Raw genomic sequence first — 21,191 nt, 5'->3', positions numbered from 1 at the left:
TGTATGCTTTACTAAAATTCTGACACTGAGAAACATTGGCTTAAATAGCTTTGTTCAACTCAGTTTCTTTAAGACCTTCAGTTTTAGGGGACTGCTACATTCAACATCACGATATGGATCATGTTCTGTGTTCTCTGATTTACTGCTAAAGCCTCCATTTGTTTATAATAATCCACCCATGTGATGTATTGAAGGCTGCTAAACCATTCAGTTCTGTGTCTTTTGGGCTAAATTGGGTAATTTGTTTTGTTTTAATAAAGAAGGTGTTTTTCTTGGGTCAGATTGTCAAGAAGCAAATTGCTTTGTAATCACATCACACATGGAAAGTTCAGATAATGGCGGACAGAGCATGGCGCTGCTTCTCGCCTGTATGCAAGTATTAGCACAGCTATGTTTTCATTGCAAAGGAAAACATGTCACTTCATTTGCCCCAGTTTAGCCAATAATCACAGCGACTGGCTGGAAGGAGGCAGGCGCCTTGAAGCGATCTGCAAGATGATCAGTAAGCAGTCTACGATCACGATTTTTTAATTATTTTTTTTTTGAGTCACGTATCAACTGGTTTGCATCCAACACACACACACACACACACACACACACACACACACACACACACACACACACACACACACACACACACACACACACACACACACAGATAGAAGCAGGCTTTTGTTTATTGGGTTGTTCAAAGTAAAATTCCACTCAATTGTGCCATGCCGTAGAGTAAAAGGGTGCCAAAATAAAGACAGAATAACATAAAAAGGGAACAAGTTGTGCCCATTATGTTGAACAATGCTCTATGAACTTGCACTCAAAGAGCAGCACAAACTGCAAAAGCAGTCCTCAGGAAAGAGGCAGGCAGCAAAAGGGGGCCTGTGTGACCATTCAAACAGGCAGCGTGTGGCTGAGGGCCTAGAACAGCCAGCAGTACATTTCCATAACAGGAAAGGTCAGTGTTGTGGCTCCAGGGGCTTTAGAGACGCTAACAAAATCCATTCTGGGAGCTTGCTGCTCTCCTGCTCTACAGTACCAGTTTACTGGACTCCGTTTACTGCTACAGTCTAATATTAAACACTGTAAAGTATATCACCATATATCATTAGTTATCTCTGGACTCAGATATTCTATATTATATTTAGCACAAATTACTCTGTGGGGATTTTATCTTTTAACAATTGCATTCTAAAGTTGTTTTATCTTGAAAGTAAGAAGTGCCGTCTAGGAAAACTCAGATATCCGATTTATATCCGACATCGCATCCAGCAATATTTCCTAAAATGGAAACAAGAAACCATATTAAACAAATGTTCATATCGTTATACAGTTTTACTGTAGTTTTTACAGCAGTAGCTATGAAGATTTTAAATGCAAAACACATGATTGTTATATTTTAAAGGAATCGTCTTTATGTATTTTGCAACATATCTGAAAAATAATAAAGTACAATTCTGGATATGTATTACTTGTGTGCAGTGTGTGTGTAGTTTAAAGGGCTTTTTTATTTATTTTTAAAGATATTAACTTTGTGTAACTGGCAACCAATCTTAACATTTCTTCCACTACTGAAAAAAATAACACATGGTATATAACTGAGCTGAGCTAGAAGTACAGATTCACATACTCTACTTAAAAAAAAATTATATTTAACAATATGAGAAGCTCAAAATAGATTTTTATTGAAAGCTCAGCAGCATAACATCAGCAAACACTTGCTTGATTATTTTACCTGCCAAAATCATATCAGTTCACTCCTTCATTGAAACGTCACTGCAGATTTTTCACTTTAGAAAATCTGAACCATACAAAAAGTTCAGTTTTAAACTGTCTTTTTACAAAAGGGGAAAAGAAAAAAAAAATTGTTGTTCAAGGCTAAAATAATGCGTAGTCATGTCTTTATTTTAGAAACCCCACGTAAAAAACAGCTTTAATTTTGTGGGCAGTTTGTGTAAAAAAAACATGCTGTATTCATGTGTTGTGTGTGCAGCTACGTGCTTTGACGTACAGTGTTTGAAGTGGTGTTCCATGCAAAAAAACAGTGGAGGAAGTTGAAACAGCTTCTGGTCTTTCTCTTGGAACAGGCCTTGGGGCCTCAGGGGGCCCATAGGAATAAAACACTCCTCAGCACAGCCTCATATACCTCAACACCTGCAGCACACAAAAGCCCTCTGTGAGCGAAACAGTCACTCAAAAGTCAGAAATGCTTGTCTACGACAAGAAAACAAGGTATGTTGAGCATAATAAGTTAAAAGGTAGACTTGACTTTCTATTAAGCCAACAGGTTGACATAAAATGTATTAATATCATAGCTTTAGTGGAGTAAACTGAATTGATTAATAGCAACTATTTTCACATTTTTTCAGTTTTTTTATTCTAAGTGATTTTTAAAAAAACTAAATTATAATTTGGCTTTGTCTTGTTTGATCAGACGTGTCATTACATGCCTCAAAAATCGCTGCACGCATACAAAATATTTAACTTATTATTATTCGAGCTTTACTCCAGAAATTAAACAAAATGCACAGAACCCATTCATTTTTTAGGTCCCGACAAGCCCCTTCTACAACCACCTCACAGTATTTTCCCATGGGGCTCCCGAACACTCAAGACTTAAATTGAAAAAATATTGACATTGGAGTGGCTAAAAAGACACAGTGTACCTAATAGATATAATTATCCAACATAATTATCTCCAATAATAACAACAGATAATACCGCTCTGTCTGAGTGCATGTTTGTTGTTGTGTCTGAAAGGATCCTCCCTGGAAAGATGGGCAGTGCCACCTCTGCACCAGCTGAACTCAGCCAGGTGTGGGTGTGGGAGAGTGAGACTGCAGCCTGTCAGGATCAGGCATAAGGCTGAGGTTTGAGGTCACCCACTGTGTGGGTGAATTCCCCCTTTTGGCATCAACAATATTTGGTCCTTGGAAACTGGAGCATTCACCTTGTAGGAGGTTAAGAAAGAAAAGCAATAAAGCAGTGGGTTTGTATGCATAATCCACTACACAGCAAGATTTTAATAACATTGAGTTGAAGCTCATTAATTTAAGAAATCGTTATGACAGATCTGGAGTCCAAAGAGTGATTTCTCTGTCTGGTCCCACAGACCTAGGCCCATTTACCTAATTAAAAAAACAAACCAGCCGTCTCTGCGGCTCTTGTGTTTACTGCTCTGTGATGGAGGGCATAAAATACAAGCAGCAGTAGAAATGCAAATAGAAGGCATGGTGACATAGAGCCAGATGAAAAGAGGCAAAGGACAAAGAAAGGAGAAATGAACTGATGAAAGAGGAGTCGGCTTTAAGTAAGGCTTTGAGGGAAAAAAACAACAAGTTTTTGCTTTATTTATTGGCTTTTGGTGCAGTGGGAATAGTTTGACATTTGTGTCTAATTATTTCTAACTGAAATGTGATCTCTTCTTGGTAAATATGAAGGCATTGCCAGCAGCTGGTTCAATTAGGATAGCATAATGACTGGAAATATAGGGAAATAGCTTATCTGGATATGCCAAAATGTAAAATAATCTCTAAAGTTCACCAGTTAACATGTAAGCCATGTTTGTTTAATATGTCCAAGAAAATATAAAAATGACTCATTAAATTACAAACACTGGTCTTTTCTGATTTTTGTGTTTGTGCTGTTCTAACTGTGAATATGGTTACACCTGTATTTCTTCTTTTTTGTTGGATTCTTTATTGTGCAACAGCTAATTTTCCAAAAGTTAATTTGTCAGAATTGTATACTTTCTGAATTGTAATTTTTATGTGTTAGCGTACCTTGATTTGAGGTTAGAAAGAAGACAAAAGGTACTGCGGTGAGGCTGGAGAAGAAGAGGAGAAACAGAACAACCCACGGATTGTGGGGACTGAAAGAAGATGAGAGTGAAGGACAGTGAAGTCATAACAGTGTAGCGGGTGGAGGATGAAGGAGGAATGTGAGATGTGCTGTGTGATGAGGTGGAGGCAGAGGGAGGAAGGACGGGGAGATGATGCAGCAGTACGTACAGCAACTAAATGCTGCAGAGGAGATCATCTGAACATATCTTAGTTCCAGTAAGAGGCCCACAGCATCGCCTGATGACTCACCTGTGGTAACACTGCATCACCCAGAGTATGAGATCATCAGTTTAATCTCACCCAGATACAGATCAGCACAAAGCAGAAACAGCTAAAGATTAAAAACATTATTGTTTTATCATCCTTATCTGTTTGGAGAGTATCAGCACTAAAATGTAACATTATCTTTGCTTAACACAACCTGCATTATACTTTATTCTTGATCAATAACTGATGTTGGCATCATCTTCATCTTAATTTACATTACAATATTGCACAGGTCAAAGCCATCCACAATCCTAGTGCTGGTTCCAAGCCAGGATAAATGAGTATAGTTGTGTCACAAAGTGCATTTGGCATAAAGTCTTTGCCAAATAAAACATGCAGATCATCAAGAAGTAGATTTTCATATTGAATTGGCCTGGGATAACACCACCGATGATGTCAACAAGGAGGGTGCTGGTGGAAACTGTGCTACTGCTGGGTGATGACAGAGGTGTGTTCTGAGGCAGCAAAAACAAAGGACAGGTTGGATTGTAAGGCCACAGAGGTTTGTGGATGTAGTGAGTGTGAATGTTTGGATTGTTGGTGTGACAGGATAAAAAAGATGCAAGATGAGGAAGGGATGGTGGCGGATGACTCGCAGTAGCGTCTCTTGACAGGAACAGCCAAAAGAAAAGGAAGAAGAAGAAGAGGAAGTAGATGCTGCATAGATCAGATAGAAGGTTGGATGATCTGAATATCTGAGCATTTACTGCCGTTTCTTTCAGTTTTTGAAAAACTTCAAACTAATTACCAGTAAATGATTAATGTCTTTCATGGTCCTGGATCTCTGACCCAGCGTTTTCAGTTTGTTGAGTTTGCTGAGTTTATTTCTAGTTTCTGGCTTTGGTTATTCATCTGTTTCTACCTAGTTCCTGTATGAAGCACACGTCTTAGCCTGCGTCTCATTGTGTGTGTGACTTCCTGTTTTATTTTGATAGTCTTCTGTTTACTGTGTATTATGTTCGGTTTTGCTTCCCCTGTCTCTTCAGTCAGATTAGTGTCAGCTGTGCTCCACCTGTGGCCTGTTCGCTCGTCATCCTCTTTGTGTACATATTGTCTGCATTTCTCTCATGGGACAGTCCTCCCTAGCAGTCTGTGGTCACTGGTGTGGCAAAGGTGTGAGTTTCGTTATTCATGTTGTTTTGTGTTTCATTTTACTTTAATTAAACCAGCTTGTGTTTCTCAGTCCAGCATTTGGGTCCCGCCTCTGCTCGTCACACAGCCTTGTGTATAAATGTTGTTCAGCCTCCAAGTAAGCATACTTCTGAGGAGATCACCCTTAAAAGGAAGAAAGAGAGCAAAAGATTGATACTTTGCAGTTCCACTTGCTTTGATCTGCTCCATCTTGTTGGTCAAGACAGGATACACGAGTGACAACAGTGAAATAAACAGAATCAGAAGTCTAATAGTTTTTAATACCGTCTTATACTACAAACTGCATTTAAGGCAATCATGTGAATTATTCATCTGTCTAATCTGGGTTTCTGCTGATCTGTAAGGGTTAGAGCACAGCACAAAGCACACAGAGTACTTAAGCTGCTGCCCAAACGACACTTCAGTGCTGTGGGACGAGCATTGGGTTACATAGGAGAGCAAAAGCTCACTCGCTTCAATTATGCTACAGAGGAAGAGAGAGGGAGAGAGATGAATCAAGGTGGGGGCAGTGGCAAGGGAAAGCAAATGCAAAACAGAAAAACTCTCTAGTTATCTGTCTGATTATTTATTGCCACAACAGAGCTGTTTATTATTATTATTATTGCCGTGATGATGGCCTACGTTAGATCATAACAGAACTGTGTTTCTTAGTGATGCTCTGAAACAGGCGTGGGCGCTGTGAAACCAGATTGGTTACGTGTATTTCAGTAAAGTTGTAAGAATATTTATCTCTCCTACATTTACCTGGAACCGCTGATTTTTTTTTTTCACGATTCTCCTTCCTTTACAGACATCTGATGGAGATGAGAGACACCAGCTACAGCACTTCCTTTTAAAAACAAAGAAATTCAGCCTCGTCCTGTTTCTGGCGCTACTGGCACGCAAAGCGACCAGCAAACCACCCGGAACTAAAGCAAACAGATTCCCATCAGGGATGTATAAACTAGTGCCAGGGCATCCTCCAGGGCACATAAACCAGTATGTGCGCATGGAAAGTATTTAACTTCTTTTCATGGCGAGCGCGTTTTTCAGTGCCTGCACGCAGTGAGACGGGCCATAAAGTCCATCAATGAACTATGCGGCTATGGTTGAAATGTGTTTATTTAGTTACCCAGAATGCACAGAGCTTTAAATGCTGATCAACTGTGGTGTGAGCAACACTTGGGGCAGAATATGTTGCATGTTACTTTCCAAAAAGCAGAAGTTATCTTCTAAACCTCTTTCAGACCCCTATTACTAATGACTTCTCAGCACTGTCCTTCATATGAAGTGTGGCATGATAAGGCAACTGCATTTTAAGTTATCCATCAAATCTATATTTTGAAAAACCTTTTACTACTTTTCACTCAAAGCATTTATGTCAGGACCCTTGATTTTTTTTTTTTTATAGAAGCTGAAATTGAGACTTCTTTGAGATAAAGTGTTGAGATAAATTTTAAGGGTTTATTTTGAAACTTTTAATGCTACTTGCTTCATTCCCCATTAATTAAAAATTTCTAATTTAAATATAAAACTGAAAAACACGAGTGAGAAGGGAAAAACAATCTTCAACCGCAAAACATTTTACAAATGAAAGAAACTGGATTGATCAAACAATCTTGATCACACCCACATATAGCCACTAACTGGTTAGTCATTCACCACCGTGGCCTCAGCTTACGGACCAACATGTGGTATCTTATTATCAAGAACATATTTAGGTTTGGCAGTGAACTTCCACTTAGAGAGTGTATAATTAAGATTTAGAGTACTGTTATTCTGAGAAAGGCAACTGATCAAATCCCCCTGACTTTCTAAACGATAAGCATGCTGAACTGTAAATGCCATTCTGGCTGTTTTGTTGTGTAAAATTGTGCGCTTGAGTGTGACTGAGTGGGTGTGAGCCAGCTGGCCCAAAAGTCCAGCAGCAGCAGAAGAAATAAAAAGAGAATTACCCCAGTTTAGACTGTGATCCGTCACACTCCACTCTTCCAGCACCTCTGAAACTGTCAGCACTTAAGCAATGATAGACATCTGTGGGCCATCATCTTCTTTTTTTCTACTGCTATGCTTGATTGAAGAATATACTTTTTTTTATTCTGATGTTATATATTTAAATATTTTTGTATTTAAAAAAATGATCATGATCATCACGATCATTTACAGCACTGCTGTTATAAACTGTAGTCTGTGTTAACAACTTGTTTTGACTTCTGGGAATTGCTCTCAAGCAGCAGGCTGCATTTCCAGTCAGTCAGGTGACCAGCTCTCGTCAGGGATCTCCCCACGGTCACCTGACATGTGCCCATTCATTTGCTCACGAGCTTTCTCCTCTCTCTCACCTCCCTTTCTTCTTTCACTTTTGACTGCAGCTGCCCCCCTGGTTTAACAGTGGCACCCCCATCTACCCTCTTCCTCCCATCAAATTTCCCTTCCACATTTCTAATGGGCTAAAATCCCCCCTGTCCTCCTGCTGTTTCATCGCTTTGCCTTTTCCTCTACAGGGACTTAATTCGCCCTCTGTTCGTGCCCGCTCTTTGAATTATTCAGTGAGCTGCTGCTGCTCGCCACAAAGAGCCATCTCTAACACACTGACACAGAAGTGGGGTAAAAGCAGGTACAGTGACAGTATGATGGCAGAGTGTGAGGGAAGTGGTGGGAGGGTGATAGACTGATGGCAGCAGGTGGTCTGGCTGGGAGCTTCCCAGGAAACCCCACACTTATCTTCCTCATCCTCCACCACCTCCTCAGCTCGGGCAGCCCAAATCACATAACCCTGGTTTATAACTAGCTGTCATGGTAGGCGAACTAGAAATAGATGGCATACTTGACGGCAAGCCTGATCTGATACAGAAAGCAGCAGGGTGCGTGCTGCGGGGAGGATCGTGTGTCCTGGGCGGCCATCATGACAAAGCAAATCTGCCCACAGCCTCGTGCAGAACTGAACGTCAGCCTGAACTGGAAATGCCACTCATTTCTTTTAAGTTGTTAGCATGTGCTATCAATGTTTTTGGACTTCTCACTGTAGTTTGTTAAATATTTAATTTAATAACTTTAATTGTGTGGCTTAATCTTTGTTTTAATATAAATATTTAAACTTTTGTAATATCTTGCTGAGACTTTGATAAGAATATTCATAACTTACTGATAGCTGAAAATATCATAAAGGTTAATATGAAGAATGTTAATACTTATTAGCAATTATAGGTTAGCAATAAGATTAAAAAAACTGGGATAAACAGACACTCCTGCTCTTTCCAATCTTAGCATTATGCAAACTTACATATACTGGTTTAAACTCCCTAAGACAAACAGGAAAAGAAAGCAAATCATGCTTTTATTCTTTTAAATTCAAAGCCCATGGCCATGTGCCAATGATGCCATCTGCCCTCTTGTTAGCACCATCAAATAGCAGCTAAACACAGCAGCCAATATTGCTGCTGACATGACACAACCTTAAGAAAAACTCTTTAATGCTTGAGTACCTCTGTTGCTCGAAACCACTGAATCATCTGAATGTCGCTGATGAAGACGCTTCACTCCTTTATTGGAGGCATGAAATGACTTACTTCAGTAAATCAAAAGGAGCAAAAGTGACACAAGATAATCAAGTTAATAAAATATATAAATCTAGACAGATCTGTATGTGTGAGGCTTAGCTAGTTCACAGACCATATAGGAAACTTGTATTTTTTATTCTTCTTCTTTTTATTATATTTATTTTAGCTCATAGCTCATCTCAAACTGAGTTGAGGGCACTTTAAAATATTTGCTGCATTGTCAGTTATAGGGATTGAGGCTGACATGATTGCACACAGCAGCAACCAACTGAAAATAAGCTGTTTTCAGTTGGGCAGCTTCCTGTAAACTGTTTTCTGCTGAAGGTTTGATTCCTAAACCAGAAAATGTGCTCCTAGTAAATTCCTTTAGGTGTTTCCGCGAAAGGCTTCAGTGTCCATCAGGACTCCCAGTTATGTCATACTTTTTAGCAATTTAAACTTGTTTGTCCAGTTTCTGAGTTTGCGAGTGAGCTCTAATTTTCAAACACAGCACAGCGTACATACAATTATTCACACAACATACAGTAATATACATACTATTCCCTTGTGTCTCACTTTATGTGGTATTCTCTGTTTGAGGGAAAACCCTGATTGTAAGTCCCATGCAAATACTGAGGGGAAAGGGTGGAAGAAAGCCCCCCCGGTACGTGAGGCACATGCTTCACTGAACACTGAGGCACACCAAAGCACACTGGTGCTGCTGTGGGAGGTGTTGCAATGTCAGGAACTAGAGGCTGAGGAACTCCTGACCTTTCCTATCATCTGTACTTTCTGTCAATCTGACATCTATGCATCACTGAGTGTCATTGTGAAATGTGGGAGGGCTGGGAGAATGAAAACCGATTTTTTAAAAACAACAGAAAACAGAGTATGAACAATACTTTCAGGAAGCACAGCATACACAACAGATTAGTTTTGCATGTTAATGTATGTGTTTCTGACTGAAAGTGAAAGAGAAATGAAAACAGAAGAAAAGGCAAACAAAAAAGAAAGTAATAGGTGAGATCAGTCAGAGGAAAAAGAGTGTAGGGTGAAAAATGTGAAATGAATATGACCAAGTGGCAAACATATGAGCAAGATTTACTTTTTTAATATAAATGACTCCAGGTGGCACAGACATACAGCCCTACAGAGTGATATTATAGGATGAGGTGATGTTTGGGGGAGATAGCGTGTATGGTAATACCCCTGACGGGACTATTTCTGGACTGTCTGTAAGCCTGTGTGTGAATTCATGTGTGTATATGAGTGTCTCTGTATGTGAATACGAGTGATTCAGTGTGTGTGTATGTGTGATGTAGACCATGCAGAGTCAGTCAGTCTGTCGTGGGGCTGTGGGGGATTCCTGTTTAGTCCTCCAGTGAATTTCTGGGGGCTCACTGCAGGGAACAGGCGGGGCTGCTCGAGGGTGGGGGGGGACTATCAGTTACTCTTGATGATGTGTCCAGTTTCTGTTGTTTATAGTTCCTGTCTCCTTGCTTCACTTCTTTTCTCTGCTCGCATCTCTTTTTCAACCACTCGAGTTAAGGAACAACACAGAAACCACACAGCGCCCTCAGCAAACGCATATATTCTTCATATTCTGCTTTTCATCATTTTTAACCACTTTGCCTCGTCACAAACAGCGTCACCGAGTGCGCAAAAAACAAAACTCAGCTAGTATCTAAAGTGATGCATCTTCTCTAAATACAGTATTTTTATTTTGACACTTTCATATGGCTGAATGGATGTCCTAGTTTGTTTATGCCAACTTGTCTTAAAAGGAAAACTCACTTTCAGTCAATGCCTCTTACACAACTAGATCTGTATCAAGATAAATTGTCCACTGAATGCTAGTGAGTTTTTATGATACCCATGAGAACAGCAGTAAAAAGAAGCAACAGGAATGTTGTGGAAGGCTTGAAGTTTGAATCACCCTGAACACAAGATATAGTTTTGGATTCACGGCTAAGTTGTAGCTTTCACTTGGTGGCCAGTGCTGCACTGGTAGTGTGGGTATCCACTAACAACAGGACTTTTGGTTTAATCCCATCGCCTTGCATGGTGGACTTTGCGTCCTAATGGGGGAATGAGGGAGAATGTGTGAGCAAATTATTATATATCACAATGACACATTGTACACTTGTTATGACGGGACACCAAAATTGGCTTTGTACGAGGCAGTGAACATGTTTTGAAGGTTGTTAAATCGGACATTTTAACATGGAAGTCACTTTTGGAGTTGTTCTTAACAACCCAAGTTATGGGTCAGCCAGTGCATAAGAATTGAATCATTTTTATTGATTGAAAGTCTTTCTTATAGTATGTACTCAGCCTGAGAAAGGACAAAATATTCTAACAGACTCTTCTGCATTACAAATCATGTGGTAAACAGGTTCCTATCACACCACTTTTAACTTCTGCTTTTTTTCAGCGACATCCTTAACTCTATAAGTTTTTTCCTGTACGCAAACAGCTTTTTTATTTTTTTTATTTTTTTGATCTCTGTGCTTTATCTCCTCTGCAGATGGTTTGACCTCCAGTCACACCCTAACCCTTGCTTCATCGATCTCTGGTCTTCCTCTTTCAGAATTCTGAAATCTCAGATGTACGTGTTACGCGTCTGCAGTCTTCACAACCTCGAAGGACCGCGGTGAGGTCAGAGGTGAAGCGTCCCTTTCTGCTCTTCAAAACGTGACACTCAAGAGAAGCGGCAACTTAGATCCGGATGAGTGACTGTGCACGTGTGTGCATGCGTGTTCATCTGTGTAATATGATACTGAGTAAACAAAGTGCAGCGTGTTCTGGGGAGAAATTGTTTATTTAAATTAGAGGCTGACTGGTATGTGAACATGCGTGTGAACTACAGGCTTGTGTACATGAGTGTAGTTGCATATGTGCGATATTGTGAAGAAAATGAGTAGATAAATACACCGCTGAATAGTTGACAATTTGACGAAAGGGTGTCATTTCTCTGTGGAAAACCCAACTTCTTTACATTTGCCTTCCTGCGATGTGTGGCGTGTTTCTCCCAGCCTGTCAGTTTGATACACACATACGCGTGGAGTAACATAAGTGGGACACATAGACACACACGCACACAAAGAAGCCCAGCTGTCAATCAGCATTCAGTAAGAGGCATGAAACAGACAGGCTATTCTGTCCCTTGGCACAGGTCCCTAAACTGTGGCCTAGCTGCTGTAGAGAGAGCACTGTGTGTCACACGCTACAGATACAGCCTAGCCTCTGTCATGCACAAATAACCTCTCCCTCGTTCTTTCTGTCTCTCACTCTTGCTCTTTCTTCCTGACACAAACCCAGCATTCATCTGCATACATACATCTGTGTACATGTATGTATAAAGAACATTTTTCATAGCGAAACAAAAAAAAAAAAGAAGAAGAAATCTGTCAGAGAGCTGGCTCAGAAAATCCCCTTCATTGAACATGTTCACCCCAAACAGACAGCATGTGTGTCTGTGTGTGCAGACACAATACACGTGCAACAATTGTGACTGTTGGCACAGCACCCCCACACACCTGATTCTCAAACCTTCTGTTTGCAAGAGGCAACCAATCAAAAGAGAGCGTGGTAGGTGTGCTAAAATGGCTTGTTTCGCACAGAAAATGAGATCTCTAGCTACACCAAGTGTAATTATGATCATTTTCAACTGTGTCTCATGCATAGCTACTCTAGTATAGTCAGAGACTAAACAAATGCAGCTGGGATTGAGCATAAGAGGTGCACTTACATTACTATTGTGGAGTATTAACAGTTTTTATCAAAGCTTGGTGACAGGGTGGTGCAGTGGTTAGCATCAGAGGCTTCAAAGCTGCTGGCAGACTGAGGCCTTTCATTTTTATTGGTCCTCTCTGGGTACTCTGGCTTCTTTCCTCAGTGCAAAGACCTGCATTGTTAGACTGGTTGGTGATTTTAAATTGGCAATAATTGTGGATGTGACTGGGAGTCATTACTTTTTGTCTCTCTACCTTAGGCCTAGAATGGATTCTCAAACTGTCCAGCATGTACCCCATCTCGCACTCACTGCCAGTGAAGCTAAGCTACAGCCGCTCCCATCTTCAAGCGAAGATAGAGGTGGTTGTAGCTCAGGAGGTGGAGCAAAACATGGGTGAATGAGGCAAGCTGTATAACGAGCTTTGAGTGCTCAGGTAAAGTAGAGAAATGGTTTATAAGAACCAGTGCATTTACCATTTACCAGTTCCCCCACGACCATAAACTAGATAACATTTCAAGAAAATGCCAAATACTATCTTGGCAGTAAATGATGTGATACAGTCTACAGCCTAGCTTTCAATATTACTAAAATAGAAGCTATGCACCAAAATTGAACAAAAATATGTGCACAAGACATGTGGTGACATACTTCTGGCAGCATACAGAAGCTTCAGGCTTCCCCTAACCCTAACCCCCACATGTACTGTTTTACTTACTATGCTCCAGTTCCTTGATTCACTTGGTGTATGAAATTTGCATCAGTTGATGTCATACTTGTTGTATTTCTGGAGCAGTGGCACTCTGGCAGCAGGCACAGTGGCTCCTTTAGACATTACCTCACATTCAAAATCACACATGTATCCTTACTAACTGACAAACAGACACGTGTGTTGTATGGGCGCAAAAGCAAACTGTAGAAAACAGTAGAAAGAAACAAGTTGAGGCTTTAAGTCTTAACCTAAGGTGATGTGAGGGCCCATCTCCTTAATTCTGGAGAAAACTGAAGTTTGTCCGACGAGCAGGGCGAGGCCAAGGATTACAAGAAGTGGAAAAGGAGCGCACATGAAGACTCAGGAAAACTCCAGAATAGTTAATTTAGACTTTATTAACACTACAGCGTGCTGACATTTCAAATTAATTAATATATTAAAAACTGCACAAACCATCACAATGATCACATTTTATTAGCAGGTGTATCCCTTTGAAATGATTACATTTGCCCGTCCACCACCTCCCAATGAAAAGAACTCCCAGTGCTTAATAATCTAACAGTCATTTTTTCATTTCTCACATGGAGGGAAACTACAGCGGCCTGGCTGGCACTGACCTTCAAGTAAAGTCTTCCAACTCACACAGAAGCCATAATGAGGCTTTTCCTTCCAGAGGCTTTTCTGCAGTCGCTCCCCAAACGACCGCAGGAAATGGAATCTTCTGAAAGGATCAAAACAAGTCAAGAGTTGCGAATAGTTTGAGTTTCCGATAAAGACAATGCGCCAGATTCCAGCGCCTTCAGGGACATAGACATATCACAATGAATCCTCTGTGTTTCTAAAATGGAACACGCCCACTTGCGCGCCCACACACACACACACACACACACACACACACACACACACACACATACACACACAATATATATATATATATAGTCTTAGGAACCACTCAAATACACACACAAAACACACATAGTGTTTATAAATAACTGGGAGATCCTGGGAAACAGTGAAGTATTGCAGTGAGGTTTTTTTTTTGTGGAGTCTTTTTCATACCTGTTAGTCAGGGCTTAGTGTGGTGCATGTCTCTGCATATCCTGAACTCTAGGTTTAAGTGTGTGTGTGTGTGTGTGTGTGTGTAGTCCTCTAGGCTTCTAATTTTAACAGTGCTCTGCCTTTGTTTGGGGCAAGAAGGTAATTGAGAAATTCTGTTTCTGCCTGTATGTAGGTGTGGTTAGTGTGTGCCCAGGGTCAGGCAGCCCATTAGCAAGACCTCCTCTCCTCTGATTGCCTCCTTTCAGCAGCCAGTTTGACAGCTCTGTAATCTACAGTTACTCAGTGGATTCATCATTGTAGGTCTGTTTGTGCATAGGTGTACACGAGTGTGTGCATGTGCATATGCGCAGAGTATGTGTGTGATGGCTGGTTGCTTGGACAAGTCACAGATTAACCATTATTTTTCCTTCTGCTTATCCTTGTTGGTCATAAATATGTGTGAAAACTCACACTGAGATAAAAAAAAAAGAAAAGAAAAAAGAAAGATAAATTAATGACGCACAATTCATGACAGTTAAATGCATGTTGTGTTAAACTGTGACATAATGTGTTTTAAAGACTGTGGGAATCAGAAATTTAGCAAATAGAAATTACTTACCTGTAGAAGTTACTGGCAAAAGCCACTATAGGAGCAAAAATGGAAAACATGATGATATCCAGCTGTAAAAATCCAAAGCTGTCGCCAAGTCAAATTGAAAATGTCTTACTTCATGCGGTTAAGTACACAGGTTTTCATCATATATGACAGTTTATGTATTTAATCTCCAAAACGGCACAAATATGGAAAGATCTTTTAATGGGTGTTGATTTGCCACCCATTAAAAAAGTAGAGAACATCTGACATGTATGATACTGCAAAGAACTCCCTAGCTGCTATAGGTGAAGTGAGTAATGCTCACCAATTCAGAAAATGCATTTGCTTTTAAAACAACAGTATCCTCAATAACTTGATGACGCTGCAGCATATGTGTATGGTCATTGTGCTTTATTCAACTATTTTATTTTATGTTATTGTATACTTCATTAATTTAAAAGCCTCACTGAAAATAAAAATATAATTTTCGAGAATGACCTGGCCAAGAGGGGAAGAGAAATAACAGTTATAATACAAACAAACATAATGTACTGATTATACGTACCAAAAGATTAAGATCATAGAGATTAAGAAAATAGTTACAAACTAATTTCAGTGCAGCAATCACAAAAGTAGTCTTTTTTTGATACATTTGCACCAAGTTATGCTGTTTCACATTTTTGCTAGCAAATACATTCAGATAGCATCTAGGAAGAAATGATGAGAAGATGTTACATTTCCAGATATCTTCCCATTTGTCCCATCCAGTCACCTGCAAAGTTTGGTCTGGAAACAGGAATTACACCTCAGAATGAATTAGTATTCTGGGACCATTTAAATGTCTCCCTGATTGTATTCCTTGATGGGCAATAATAACATCCAAGCACTGTGCATGGTGACTGCAAATGCATGCATTATCTTAAATTTACTTACATTAACATGTATCTAAATTTAAAGATGCAAAATCATGACTTATCTCCATGTTCTCAAGGCTTACAGGTCACTCACATAGTGTTGCTCTTTCACACACATTCACGCACGCTACACTTAGAGTGGGGGGTAGTGGTTAGCAAAAAGAGAAGTCAGCGTTTAAGAGAATGCTTTCATCTTTCCCACAAGCAGGCTGAGAGTCATCTTATCTCTGAGGCTTGGCCGGGCTATCTAGAGTAAACCGCAGAGTCTGCAGGAAAAAAAAGGTAAAATTGATGGTGCAGTCCAGTTTCTCCCTGTTAAACATTAGTCCCAGGAATTCCCCTTGGTTTTGTGTACTTGTGTATGTGCGAGTGTGTGTGTGGGTGTGCAAGCATGCGCGTGTGTGTGTTTGGACCAGGTTGTTTCAGTGTTGTGGGGACGCACTTCTGTTTACACATTCACTATTTGGCTGCATTTGTTTCTTATGACGACAAGAAAAAGCAAGTCCCCGTAGCTTAGGTCAGTATATTTTAAGGTTTTAAGCTTTTTTTTAAAGTTATTGTAAAGGCAATGGTTAAGCAAGGAGTAGTTATGGTTACGGTTAGACTCTCCAGGAAATGAATGTAAGTCAGTGCAATGTCCTGGGTTACGTGCACACAGTGTGTGTGTGTGTGTGTGTTTGTAAGAGAGAGAAAGAGAAACACAGTACTTACACCATCAGATTTCTCAGAAGATAGCACCTGTTCTGAAGAACAGGGAAATAGCATTCCTGCAGTCTTTGTGTTTGAGGAAGGTTAGGTCAAAAACAAAAAACAAACATCTAAAAGGAATACCATGCATGCAATGCATCTCATCCCTGGAAGTCACATACCAGTGTTTTGTAAAATGCTGCCTCTGTCTTACGATTATCAAACTTTGGGGGTAACAGCCTCAAATCACTGATGTAATGCATAATGAAACACAACCAGAGGACATGTTGTGTATAAATCTGCATTTCATGCCCCAGGAATGAGATCCATACCCTGGTGTGTAGCTGCTGTCACTAACTGAAGACTTCTGTGTGAAGGAGTGGACTAGGTTTAAATAAGTGGCTTCTTACTCTGCCCATACATATCCCCTCACTGGGGATAAACACCTCTCTTGTGTTGTATACCTCCTCCTGTTGCAGACTTTGGAGCAAGGTGTAAAAAATGAAAATAACAGGAAATGAAAGATAAATATAGAGGTGGATGATAGAAAACCTATGAAAGAATGACACACAACAATGAACATCTGCCATCCTGCATCTCACACACTGCTCTACCATGCTCTCCATGAAGAAGACAGCAGGCCTTTACCTGATCCACCAAAACAGAGGAATCTGTTAAACACAACACACTCAAATACTCTCCCAGATTCTTAAGTGTGACTGTGAAATATAAACAGCAACAAAATGCAAAAGCAAGCAGGTTTTTTTCACTTGATACAGACAGAAAGGCACATCCACAATTCCAAAAAGTTGGGACATTGTGTAAAATACAAATAAAAACAGAATGCAAGAAAGGAAAATGTTTTTTTGATGTTGAAACACATCTCAGAAAAGAGGGGCACATTCGTGCACATGGAATTAGCACCTTGCACATTGGAAATGCACCGTCAATACTCAAAGACGTATAAGATGCTCATGTTGCCATCCAGGCAACATAGTTACTGCATGTTTCAGTAACACAATGCTAAACCGTGTACCTCAGCTATCACAACGGTATAGCTTTGCAGTAAAAAAGTCCAGGTGAAGAACTAGCCTGCCTGCAGTTCAGACTTTACAAGTACAAAAAAGCAGATCCAGGACTGTTGAGCACCTAGAATCCCCTATCGGACAAAAACAGGACAACATTCCTCTCCCAAAAATCTGGCAACGGGTCTCCTCAGTTCCCAGATGTTTACGGAATGTTGCTAAAAGAAGAGGGGATTCCAACCAGTCATAAACATGACCATTCCAAACTTCTTTGACACGTGTTGCTGCCATCAAATTTTTCTTTAAATGGAATATTTACTCAATTTAAACAACAAATTTGTTTACAATGTTCTATTGTGAATAAAATACAGGTTTATGAAATCTCCAATCATTGCACTCTTTTCATTTACGTCCCAATTTTTGTGGAGTTGGGGGTTGTACGCGACATCTGACACAACAACTTTTATAAAAGTCTACAGGCTCAACCCGTTCATTTTCCCAGGACTCTTTTAAAACATTGTTTTCTCCTCTTGACAGTTAGTAGCGTATGTGAAACAAACCGCCTGTTTCAGCTGGAGACTGTAGCGTCAGAGTCTGTTTTATTTTGCTATATCCTAGCAACAGAGCTGTTTCTGCTTACTTCTCTCTCCACCCTCTGGCCCAAAATCCTCTAGGCTGCTCTTCCACGTGTGTGAATGTGTGTGTGTGTGTGTTTGTGTGTGTCACACATCTGCTTTGCATTGTGCAGGATCTCAGTGCTGACTGCTCTCTAAGCCCATGATCCTGTTATAGCAAGCCAGCGAGACAGAGAGGCAGCGAAATGGTGGAGATTGTGGTGAAGTGGGTGTGAGGGGTGAAGATGGAGAAAGAGAAATCAAAGAAAGGGAAAGAGATAGAGAGGAAAATGAGATGGCAGTAAGAGTGCTACAATAAAGGCAGGAAAGCTGGGGCACGTGAACAAAGAATGTGACTGCTTCATAAGAGAAGTGGAAAAAAGAGTTGAGGGGAGAGGTTTAATATGGAGCTATAAAAGTTTTCCAGCGCTTGCTTCATGTGAGCAGCAAAGGTTTCATGCTTTGCCTCCTGCAGGGCTGGATGAGCTGTCGGGCGGGGCTGGCTCACGCTGTTCTTCTGGTCTGGACCAGTGTTTGGTACACAAGGTGAGGCTCAACGGATGATCAAGGCCAGACTAGGATGGAGATGTCTTGCTGCTGCCAAAATAGAAGAACAACAGAAATGGAAAGCACTTGGATGAAAAGAGAGGTCACTGGGTTCGTTTGGTTGTTCCTGTGTGCCTCCATCACCTCTTAATCTTTGTCTCCTCTCAGTCTACCGTTATTCTCCACTCCCTCCCTCAGTATCACCTCACTCCTATGGGCATTTCCTCATTTTGATAGCCCTCTCACACCAATGCCAACTAATTATTGAGCATCACTTTGTGATTATTTATTGCGCGCATAGGGAGTGTTGAGCCAGAGCAGTGGAGAAAAGGTGAGAGAAGAGTGCAGCTTACATGAGGAATGGCTGGAGTCAGATCCCTGTTGCAGTGAAACATTTGGCAAGGGCACTGAACAATCAAAGCTTAAGGGCTGCGTACGAGTGTGTATGTGTGTGTATGTGTGTGTGTGTGTGTGTTAAGAGAGAGTAGTGAGTCAGTTTGGCATTAACCCAGAATATCAACTATAGGGTGCTTGAACTTTGATGAAGCAAGATGCTGCCAAGAGAGCATTGTGCACTCGTAAAAATATTATACAACAGCTGCGGTGTGCGTTTGCATCTGTGTTTTGTTTTTATCACTTGCATGTTCTGTGTGTATGTAATGTATGTTTTTCAGCTAAACCAGAGGCTTTTCAATCAAACTAAAAAGAAGAAGGGAATGCCAAGAGAGCACTTTAGCCTTCAGATGAAGAGTGATGAGAACAGACCCACAATTACTAGAGAATTCTTTCATTCTGCAACCTCTGTTGGAAAAACAGTGATTGTGCGTGCACACTTGTGTCATTCATCTAGCTACCAAACTCTGAGTCACATCTCAAAATCTATGTACGCACTCTATAAATGTCACATCACGTGTCATCAGTGTGTTGCTGCTTTCATTTACACGCTGACACATGCTGATACAGACCACAGCGCCTCAAAACTTGAAACTTGATCAGTTGTAGATACAAGCGAGGCGAGAGTCTACTTTTTGTTCATTGTGCATACTCACACACACAAATTCTGATCAGTTCAACTTTTTTTTGTGCTGTCTTTTATGCATTAAACTTTACGCATTAAAGATGATCACGCCCTGCAGCTAAAACAGGAAAGTGCTAAAAATCTTTGTAGTAGTCTTTACTACAAGTAAGCCTTTAGCAACCACAGCTGACTTGCAACCATTTAACACCTAGCATCCCAGTAACCACATAGCATGTGAAGCAAAACTTTAGGTAGCGCTTCAAGAAATATTTTCCTGAGGCAGTTGATTCAACAAGCTATTTTTTTTTGTCTTTAATATACTGTATCTTCCCCTTTACACCCCCATACTGGTTCTACTTTATGATATCACAGCTGGGTCAACAAAAACATTACTGGAGAGATTGTCTGCTCTCCCCCTGACTTAACAGGTCCAGAAAACAAGCTGTCTGAATGCATGTATGTATCCAGCTGTTACTGCCTGTCTGTTTAAAGCTCTAACTACAACCTAATGGCAAAAAATGATCTGGTATCCACTAATGTGAAGTTATTTGGTCTCATGTGCACACACACACACAGACACATGGATCCTGTTAGTTTCCAGGTGGAGGGGGAGTTTACAAGGTCTAGTTCAAGACTAAAATCAGCAAAATCTGGTCCTTGTCCCTTCTTGACCTGAAAACACGCTCGCACGCACACACACACATGCACACATTCATACACATTCATCACAGGCAGTCTAAAGGCCTGTGGGCAGTAATATCAGAGACAGTTGGTGTTTTTGCAGCACTTAGTGGTGCAGTATTCCCTTACCACGACAACATCCAATCACCTGCCAGCTCCTGACCCGTGACCTATGATATAGAGCTGGGGATAGAGAGGAATAGAGTGCATACACTGTGGGACAGGGTGGTCCACAATCCACGAAGTTGCTCTGGTTTGCCTCCAAGCAGGGAGACCTCAACAAAGCCTGTAACCTCTCAGCTAACACAAATGATTAGAGCGAGCAAGAGAGAGAGCAGCTATTAGCTGTTCATCAATACACTACATTAGGCTGGTACACGAATCACTATCTTTTCATTACATATGTGGACAGATAAGCCTCCCTGAGGGACTTCCCCTACTTTCATTCCATGACCTCTGCATCTCACATACTCCTCATCATCCTATCTCACTCCTCCGCCTCCCCTAAACTGAAACCCACTAAACATCTTCTATCAGTGCATCTTCTCACTTTCCTTTCTCTATGCCTTCTTTCAATATGTTTTTTTTCAGCCAACTGTCATTGACATTTTTCTCAAAACATATTTGACACAAACAAGAAATCCCAGCAGTAGTTTTTGTACTTTGTCCCACTCTGGACACCAAAAAAGGAAAGAAAATAGTACAAATTGGATTTCAGGTAATTACTTTGGTAGCTCGCCTGTTACGCAAGTCTCTAAATTCAACCCAGCTTGACCTTCTATACTTCCACTCCATTTTCTTGGTATCTAACAACCCAGCACTTTTACTTCAACTCCAGAGTTTTATTTACAGTTT

The 21,191-nt window shown here is 40.6% G+C and overlaps 1 long non-coding RNA gene across 1 annotated transcript; it reads right to left on the bottom strand.

Moving 5' to 3' along the window:
* Positions 1-628: 628 nt before the first annotated feature.
* LOC120738905 lies at positions 629-18,627 on the bottom strand. Its single transcript, XR_005697074.1, has 3 exons — positions 13,836-18,627; positions 2,006-5,378; positions 629-1,275 (listed from the first exon to the last, which is right to left on the bottom strand). It is a non-coding gene; the product is annotated as an uncharacterized LOC120738905 (long non-coding RNA).
* Positions 18,628-21,191: the final 2,564 nt, after the last annotated feature.

The sequence above is a fragment of the Simochromis diagramma genome, unplaced genomic scaffold (assembly GCF_900408965.1).
Source record: "Simochromis diagramma unplaced genomic scaffold, fSimDia1.1 OVJJ01000026.1, whole genome shotgun sequence".
NCBI lineage: Eukaryota > Metazoa > Chordata > Actinopteri > Cichliformes > Cichlidae > Simochromis > Simochromis diagramma.
The sequence above is the reverse complement of the archived record's forward strand: the minus strand, read 5'-3'. Positions and strand labels throughout refer to the sequence as shown.